At 56.4% G+C, this 9,569-nt stretch overlaps 1 protein-coding gene across 1 annotated transcript in view; it reads right to left on the reverse strand.

Annotated features, from left to right (window-relative positions):
* Window positions 1-3,253, reverse strand: part of P2RY8 (P2Y receptor family member 8) — a 38,088-nt gene extending 34,835 nt beyond the window's left edge. Inside the window, exon 1 of the mRNA XM_032391102.1 lies at window positions 2,948-3,253. The gene's annotated coding sequence lies outside the window, so the exon portion shown is untranslated. The remainder of the gene's footprint in view (window positions 1-2,947) is intronic.
* Window positions 3,254-9,569: the final 6,316 nt, after the last annotated feature.

A 9,569-nucleotide genomic window follows, 5' to 3' on the forward strand; every position in this document is an offset into this window, starting at 1 on the left:
ATCCATCTATCCATCTATATCTGTCTGTTAACCATCCATCCATCCATTCATCCATCCATCCATCATCTATATATCCATCTGTCTATCCATATCTACTTGTTATCTATCTATCTATCTATCTATCTATATCTATCATCTATCTACCTACCTATTCCTTCATTTGTCTATCGATCTGTCCATCCATTGCTATCTGTTATCCATCCATCCATCCATTATCTATATATCCATCTGTCTAACCATATCTACCTATTATCTATCTATCTATCTATCTATCTATCTATCTATCTATCTATCTACCTATCTATCTATCTACCTATCTATCTATCCATCGATCTATCATCTATCATGGTGGTTTGTGACCAGCCATGACTTTGCCCCTCCCCCCAGGGGATATTTCTGGACATTCCAACTTTGAGGGGAGGAAATGGTACTGGCATCTGGCAGGTGCAGACCGGGGATGCCACCCAATGCCATACAGCGCACAACAGAATAACCCAGTCCAAATGCCACCCGTGCCATATCAGAGAGACCGTGCCCTCGCCTGTGTATCTGACACTTGATTCTGTCCCAAGACACACCCCCTTGCCCCTGTCTTCCCACAGCCCCTCTCTCTGTCAGGGGTCCCCCCGTAAACAATACTGAGGTTACCCAGGGCCCCTGCCATCAGCCCAGCACCCGTTCATGAGCCTCTCTGGGGGTCCGGCCAGCACCAGCGGCTGCACAAAAAGCACCACCTTCAACAGACAGCACGGTCCTGCGTTGGTCCATGCCTCCCTGCCTCCCAGCCATTGGGAGTCACAGGGGACGCCCTCCCCTCTGGTGCAGCCCCTGTCATCTGCTAGCAAACCACAGATTCCACCTGCGTGCGTGGTGTTGTCTCCTCGGGCCCACCCGGCTCTCATCCTGGCACTCAGACCAGGACCCCCCAACCCAATCTCTTTGTAAAGCTCAGCTCCACAATTCTCAGCAGTGCTGGAAGCTTCCATGGCTTTTCTGGGCTGGGTGCTAACATGTCACTCTCCTCCTGGGCTCGTCCCCAGCCACACCCAGAACACACAGAGCCCATCCCTGCCCCCGCTCCCATTCACAGCATCCTTGGTGCACATTGATCTGGCGAGCCCCACCTCTGCCAGGAAGCCCTCCCGGATTTTTTCCCACCCCAAATCCTTGCAACCTGCAACCCAGGTCTGCAGCTCAATATTTTGAATTCTTCTCCCCTTCCCGGAAACACTCAGCACTGAGCCCGGCACATGATGACTTTTTCAGGGCCTGGATCAATGGGATGGCAGGCTAGCGGTCGGGCTCTGGAGGCAGAAAGCCTGGGTTCCGTGTGCTTGGGCGACCTCCTTCGCCTCTTCCAGCCTCAGTTTCCCCGTGTGGAGCAGGGGAATGATGGGGATGCAGTCCTCCCCCACCCCGGAGATCCCAGCTTGGCTCAGAAGCACACAGTTGCGGGATCCGTTCGTTGCTCCAGAGAGAAGGCGCACCCCGCGTCCGTCCGTGTGGCTGACACACATGGCTGGGGGGAGCCCAGCGCTGTCCCCGGGGACGTCCCCGTAGCTGCTCCCTGAGCTTGGTCACAGGGCCACGATTCCCTATGGTGTTGCTGGCCCCAGGGAGAAGACGAGAGGGGCCGTGGCAGATGTGGGTCACCTCCCGGAGGCCCCGTCCTCAGTCGGGGAGGCGGAACGAGGTGGCAGGTGCATGTTGGGTCCCCGTATCCTGCCCGCCTACCCCATTGCCTCCAGGGACATGAAGGGGGATGTGAAAGGGAGGGTCCCAGCCACGGTGCCTTGCCCACCAGTGGTGACAGCAAGGAGGAGATGCAGACTGAGGGGCTGGACCCGGAGCAACACCCCAGGATGTGGGTTGGTGGAAGGGCTCGTCTGCCTGGTCACGGGGCATCTCCAGGAGGGCGGTGGTCAGCTTTTACCCACTGTGTGCTGCTACCCTGTCACCAACCATCCCTTTCTCCCTGTCCCCCTGTCCTGAACATGGCAACACAGGGTGTGCTTGGGTCGGGGGTCCCAGCTGAGCCTTGCACAGGGTCCAGCTGCCCTGCCTGCCTCCCTGGGTGTGGCTAAGTGGGGATATTTCCCACGGCAAGCAGACCCACCTACGCTTCTCCAAGCACCATCCGGAGGCTCACATCCGTCCTCCTTATTCCTCCGGGGACCTGGGTCCCATCTGCCTCCCCAGACCCGATCACCAGGATTCGGGGACCGCCTTCCCAGGGACACACCCCCCTCCCTGCACCGACGTTGGCATTGGCCATGCCCCGACGCCCTGCCTTTCCTCCAGCATGGAAACATCCGAGAATGTCCGGCCCCGCGAGCACGATCCCCACCACGGCCACGGGCTTCTTCCTGGGGCGATGCCCTTTCTCAGCACCCGGCGTGAGGGCCCCGCCCCTGACCGTCCGCATGGCACAAACAGGACAAGGACCCCGAGAAACGGTCTTCGGTTTGGGTGCAGAAGCACATGGCCTGGGGTTCCGCCTCCTTGCGACCCAGTGTGACTGACCCCTAGCGAAGACCAACCGGCGCTCCAGCCGCGAGCCCCCTTCTCCCCAGACGCTGCTGGGGGGCATCTTGGCACAGACTCAAACGCCCCGTGGTTTTACAGGATCCGGCACCCTGGGCTCGTCTGCGGGGTCTCAGGGCCTCCCCGCCCCCCCGTTCGAGGCCCCCTGCATTGGCTGTCAATGTGGCGGCCCCAACTGCCCGCCCAATGCAGGGCCCCGCTCGGCCGGCCCAGGTGCCTTGGACCAGATGAGTGTTCGCAGGAGGGTTTCCCGGCTAGGCGGCTCTGCACACTCTCTGGGGGTTTGCTTGGCTGGGTGGGCACCACCCCCTTTCACCCACGTCTGCACCGCTGAGACCCCGTCCCCGCCGGACCGCCGGGATTCCCGACAATGCAGGGACGCAGCGCAGGGCAGAGGGCTCACCTGAAGTCTCAGACGGCCGCCCACTGCGGTGCCTCAGTGTCTGGTGTCGGGAAGTCCGCAGTCCTCATTTTGCAAGCCGGCTGGGCGGACAGAGGTGCCCTGAGTGATCCGTGGCCGTCCCGTCCTGCTCCGGCAGGTCTCACGGGGGCATGGCCTGGCCGTTGCAAAATGCAAATTCTCCAGGGTCCACCTCCGAGCGGCAGCCACGGTTGGGAGGCAGGGTTGATAGAGAGGAAACCCGTGTTGAAATTTCCTGTGTAAGTAACCGTCTGCTCGCTTGCTGGCTTTGTCGAGGGCCGATCCCGTGGGGCCCCCCACCTCCTATGAGGCTCACCCACCGCCCTGCCCGGGGCGGGGTGCCCGCCTCACAGCCTCGACCTCATGGCTACTTTCAAAAGGCCGCGGGGAGACCCTGCCCACCCGGCGAGTGTCGCCTGCCGGACGCAATCCCGTGCACGCGGGCGGGGATCAAGGACAATCCTCCTAACTTAGAGAAACAAGCATGCCCTCCCACCCAGACAGAGCTAATTCCTGTTTTTTTTTTATTAAAAAAAAAGTGAAAAAAACTGCTAGCAGAACATATTTCCTTTTGCATTCTTAAAGCTGTGTGCACTGCGACATCTTTTGGTGTGTGGTCAGAACGGCCCGGCCGTGGGGCAGCGACAGCCACGCCCGCCTTCGGGGGTTTCCTGGCTCATTCCCTGCATGTCCCACGGGGGGGGCCGGTCGGCATCCACAGCGGCGGGGAGCGGCGGCGGGCTGGAGGGCAGAGGCAGACGTTTCCACAATGCAACAGGGCGAATTCACCACATTGCGTGCGGCGGGAGAGATGCGGAAGCTGCCGGAAAGATATACCAGGGAATCGAGCTCTGAGCTCCCGCACCTGTGTCCTGTGGACGTTGAGTCACTTCTGGGGACCTGGTGATGGTGTCACGGGGCCGCTCTTCCACGGGGAGGTGCAGGGTTATCCATCGATCTGCGTTCCATAGACTTTCCATTTATCTGAACGTATCTGTCATCTATCTATCGTCGATATACGATCTGTAGACTGTATCTATCTGTCATTATCTGTATTATTCTATCATCTCATGTATTTCTAGGCATCTATCTATTATCCAAGTATCGGCCATCTATTACCTATCAACTGTTTATCTATTTCTACCTGTCATCTTAATCTCCATGTGAATTCTATCATCTGCATATCCATACGTATCGATAATTTATAACTATTAATATCTACCAATATTTAGCTATACCTATTAATCTATTAATATCTACCTATACATCTAACAATACCTATCAATATTTATCCAATTATCATCTATGTATCTATGTATTATCTACTTATCAATCACCTATTAGCCATCATCTACTTATCTATATTTATCTTCTCTATCATCTATCCTATCTATGCATCCACCCATCTTTCCTTCCATCCACCCATCCATCCATCCATCCATCATAAGCATTTATCTATCTATCTATCTATCTATCTATCTATCTATCTATCTATCTATCTATCATATCTACCCATCCATCCATTCATCCATCTATCCATCCATCCATCAAAACTATCTATCTCTCTATCCATCATATCTATCTATCATATCTATCCATCCATCCATTCATCCATTTATCTATCCATCCATCCATCATATCTATCTATCTATCATCTATCTATTTATCTATCTATCTATCTATCTATCTATCTATCTATCTATCTATCTATCAAACATATCTATCCACCCATCCATTCATCCATCCATCCATCCATCCATCATATCTATCATCTATCTATCTAACTGTCTATCTATCTATCTATCTATCTATCTATCTATCTATCTATCATCTATCTATTTACCTATAACTATTACCCATGTATCCATCCTTCTATCTATGCACTTATGTATGTTATGCTTCTATAGACTGTGGTGCTCCTATTTTGGAAGTCCACACGCATGAAGGAGGGGTCGGCCCCACACAGAGGATGAGGCCTTGAGATGTTGCAGAAGGGGTGGGCACATCTCTCCCATGACAGTGTTGACGGTCGCCATTCGAGAGTCCAGGCTGTCAGGCTGCTGGGGGATGGTGGTATTTATCAATAGGATCTTTATCAATAGGATCTATTAGATCCTGGATCTGTAGGGCCTACTGGGTGGATATGATCTATAGGACTCTGAGTGACTCACTGTACCTTCATCTTCCTGAGGTAAGTTCTCTCATCTTGAAACAGACCAGGTGGGATTCACCTGCACCCACTGTCCTGTCAGTTCCAAAGGGGGCAGGTTGCAGTGGCCAATCATAAAACAACCCCATGGCAAGAGTTAAGGTTTTTAAAGGATGAGGTGAATACATCTCTGCTGGATCCATCTTCACTGACTGAATGCGTCCAAGGCCGTGTCCTGGAGTCGAGACCTCTTTGTGAGCATGCAGCTCTAGCTCAGGGTTGCAACCCTTTGGCTGTAAGGAAGAAGATGCTAAATATTTAAGCTTCGAGGTCCACTCGGCATCCGTTGAGCTCCCTGGACTCTGTGGTTGTCATGAGAGTGGCCAGAGGCGATATGTAACCAAATGGGCACAGAAGTGTTCCAATAAAACTTTATTTACAAAAGCAAGGTGGGGGCCAGATCAGGCCTGAGGGCTGAGTTTTTGAGCCCTGCTCTGTGGCCCCCCCATGCACGTGGTTGACCTCAGGTGGACCAGTGAGGACCCTGAGCATAAAGCTTCATAAGTTGAGGCTGGCTGTCGATGCATATTCTGGTGGTCGTGCTATGTGTTTGTGCACCTTGCACAGAAAGGGACTCATTTCCTTCACGGGGTCTGAAAGGTGTCCTAGACCCCAGAAATGTCAAATTCATCTGCCCAGGGACCAGCTGCACACAGGCCAACTGAGTCCCTGCAGCTGGCTTTTTGGGGTTGGTTCCAAGGAAGCCAGAGGGACCGGATGTGCCCTGGGGAGCCGGGAACGGATTCTGAGTAACTTAGCGGAATCTGCAGGTCCCGCAGGGAGAGCAGGACCCGAAATAGCAGCTCACGCCCTGAGAAATCAGGCTGCACGTCATCCGAGCACCCGTTAAGATCTGGCATGGATGCCTATGTTCCTGGGATGTTGATGGCTGCCCTCCCAAGGCCCCCAGCTGGGGACAGAGAGGCCAGGTTGAGACGCCCTGGTCCCCAGCCCAGTTCCTTCCAATGTCATGAGTTCCCTTCTCGTGGGGGATTCCACCCCAAGACCCCCAAGCCCCAGCTGGGCACTTGCACCTGCTAAGGGGGCGGTCATGTCGGTCATATGGCTCCCCTGACCTGCCAACGGCACAGTCATTTTCTTACGCACGCCCTCCTGTCCCCAGCGTGCAAGCCCCCAGAAGCAGCCCCTGGGCCTGTCAGCCCCTAGAAGGTGCCCATGGACAGTGTGGGACACAGGGAAGTGGAGGAGGGAAGTGTGACTGAGGAGGATCAGAGAGAACCTGTCCTCGGGTGGGGGCACATTTACTTGCTCTCATGCCTGGGATGGAGTCACCGGGAGCACCTGGTCCTTCTGGGTGACAGTTTCTCTCAGCGGGAAACAAAGTGGGGTTGACAAAGCTCCTTCCGCATCTTGTAGGGCACTCGAGTGTCTTGTACGGGACTCATGTTTCAATCCCTGGCACCCCAGACAAAAGGGCAGGGACCTAGTGTCCTCATGCGTCTCCAGGACAAGCACACACCCCACAGTGCCTTCCGAAAGCTGAAATTGTCTCTAGACATGTACTGTGTCTCAGATCCTAAGTGGACTCAGGGGACCCCATCTCCTTGGCCACTGAGAGGGGTCTTCGCACCCAGGTGCAATACTCAAGTGAGGGCTGGAGAAGCATGTCCGTCCTCTCTGCACAAAGAATGACTCATTAAGAAGGCTTCCAGTAGTAAGTCCTGAAAGCTGGTGGCTGAATCCACGAGATGATAATTATTATTATTTTTTTTACTTAATAAGAAATCTAGAGACAAGCCCTCCAGGGTGGGGTGGACAGCTTCATGATGTCATCGAGGACCCCTCTCTTTTTATCCTTTTCCACCACCCTTCTTGGTAAATTAGCATCCTCCCCCATCTGTTGCCTCATGGCACAAAGTGGCTGCCACAGCACCAGGCGTCATGTCTGCATCCAGGGCGGGAAAAGGAAAAGAGCTGTGCCAGCCCGCCCTCTTCTGAGGTCCGACCTCGTGGTAGGAAAGCAGCCTCCTGGTCAGCATCCCTGCGGCCGACTTCCTCATTGTGGTCAGAACTGGGTTTTGTGGCAACCTCGGGTGGCCAGGGACGTCAGCCAGGAGTGACCGTGGGGGCAGAGTGGGGCTGCGTGCAGGAAGCTGTGGTCAGACCTGGGTTCTGTCGGAGCCCAGGGGCCGTGGCTGGGGCGCACGGGGACCTAGAGGGTCTGCAGAAGGACTGTCTGTCCGGCCAGATCTAGTTCCTGTGCAGGACGCCTTGGCTTCCCGCGAGCATTGGCTTCAGCATGAAGCCCGGGAGTCGGCCTGTTTGTGCCCGGGTCACTGCACGCGGCAGCCCCCCTGGGAGCTGTCTGGGGGCACGATGAGGGCGAGCAGGAAACATCCTGACGGCAACCGTTGCTGTCACAGCTCTCCGGGCACTTCCTGCACATCCCCCTCCTCTGCCCGCGGCTGCCGTGCCGTCAGCCCAGCTGACCGCTCCCCGCTGGGGCTGAGGCCACAGGGGGCTCGGGCTCGTGCCCGCCATGCTGCACCCTCTCGTCCGGCACGATGACCTGCCGCTTATGGGTGGGAATGGCATTTTGCAAAGGAAGGTGCACGGGTTTGAATTGGAAGAGGGGGAGCCTGAAAATTATGTCCAAGTGGGAACCTCTGGAGCCTGTGGGTATGGAGAGGTGTGATTAGTAACGGATCTGAGAAGAGCTCATCCTGGATCGGGGTGGCCCTATATCCAAGGACAGGTGTCCCTATAAGAAACAGAGGAGGAGACACACACAGAGGAGAAGCCACGTGAAGACAGAGGCAGAGACGGGAGGGACGCAGCCACGAGCCCAGGGACGCCTGGAGCCCCAGAAGATGGAAGAGGCAGGAAAGACTCTCCCCTGGAGCCTTCGGAGGGAGCACAGCCCTGCCCCACCTGGATCTCAGCAGCCCCGCCCCGCCTGGATCTCAGCGGTCCCGCCCCGCCTGGATCTCAGCGGCCCTGCCCCGCCTGGATCTCAGCGGTCCTGCCCCGCCTGGATCTCAGCGGCCCTGCCCTGCCTGGATCTCAGTGGTCCTGCCCCGCCTGAGTCTCAGTGCTCCTGCCCCACCTGGATCTCAGCGGCCCTGCCCCGCCTGGATCTCAGCAGCCCTGCCCCGCCTGGATCTCAGTGGTCCTGCCCCGCCTGGATCTCAGTGGTTCTGCCCCGCCTGAGTCTCAGTGGTCCTGCCCCACCTGGATCTCAGCGGCCCTGCCCCACCTGGATCTCAGTGGTCCTGCCCCCCCTGGATCTCAGTGGTCCTGCCCCCCCTGGATCTCAGTGGTCCTGCCCCTCCTGGATCTCAGCAGCCCTGCCCCACCTGGATCTCAGCTGTCCTGCCCCCCCTGGATCTCAGAGGTCCTGCCCCACCTGGATCTCAGTGGTCCTGCCCCACCTGGATCTCAGCATCCCTGCCCCACCTGGATCTCAGCGGTCCTGCCCCACCTGGATCTCAGCAGCCCTGCCCTGCCTGGATCTCAGATTTCTGGTCCCCAGAGCAGGCGGAGCATGAATCCCTTGGGACGGAGCACGGCAGGGAGCAGGTGGGCAGACGTGCAAGGTGGCTCGGAGCGACCGTCACAACCCAGGGAACCCAGAGCTGAGCAGCTGCCCAGGGGACACGGGGACAGCTCCCCTCGTGTGCCTTTGTGTGCCTTTGTGTGCCTTTGTGAACCTGACCTCCCTCGTGTGCCTTTGTGAACCTGACCTCCATACACTCAACACGAAAACTCACCAGTCCAAGGTGCACAACTCAGGGACATTTAGTACGTTTCGTACATTCGCAATGTTCTGCAACCACCACCTCCGTCTGCTTCCGGAACACGTACATCCCCCCTCCTGGGAAGGAGACCCCGTCCCTGTGAGCAGTCAGCCCCCGTCCCCTCTGCAGTTGCCGGCCACCAGGAGCCTGCTGTCTGTCTGTGCATTTGCTGATTCTGCACGTTTTCTGTAAACAGCATCGTGCGGGGTTTGTCCCTGGGCGTCTGGGTCTCGCACAGGGCGTCCGGGATTTCCAGATCCATCCAGGCGGCAACAGGTGTCAGAGCTGCCTTCCTTTTCGCGGCCGAGTCCTACTCCCCCGTGTGCAGGGACCACGTTCTGTTTGTCCTGTCCCCATGCTGGGGACGAGGCCATCAGGCAGGAACGGTCTGATGTCACCTCACGTACAAAGGGCCCGTGGACGCTAGTTTCCGCCAAGAGATCATGAATCCGCCATTCAGACTCCGCTGTGCACCTGTCACGAGCCTGCCGAGTCCCAGTCCAACCTCAACGCCCCTCCGCGGACTCGGTCCCGGGGAGCTAAAATCCATCCTCACTGTGGGTGAATCCCACATTTGCAAATCCGTTCACCAGACACAATCTATTTGGAACCTCCAAAATCAACACTCGATTGGGCG

This window comes from Phoca vitulina, unplaced genomic scaffold (assembly GCF_004348235.1).
Source record: "Phoca vitulina isolate PV1807 unplaced genomic scaffold, GSC_HSeal_1.0 scaffold60, whole genome shotgun sequence".
NCBI lineage: Eukaryota > Metazoa > Chordata > Mammalia > Carnivora > Phocidae > Phoca > Phoca vitulina.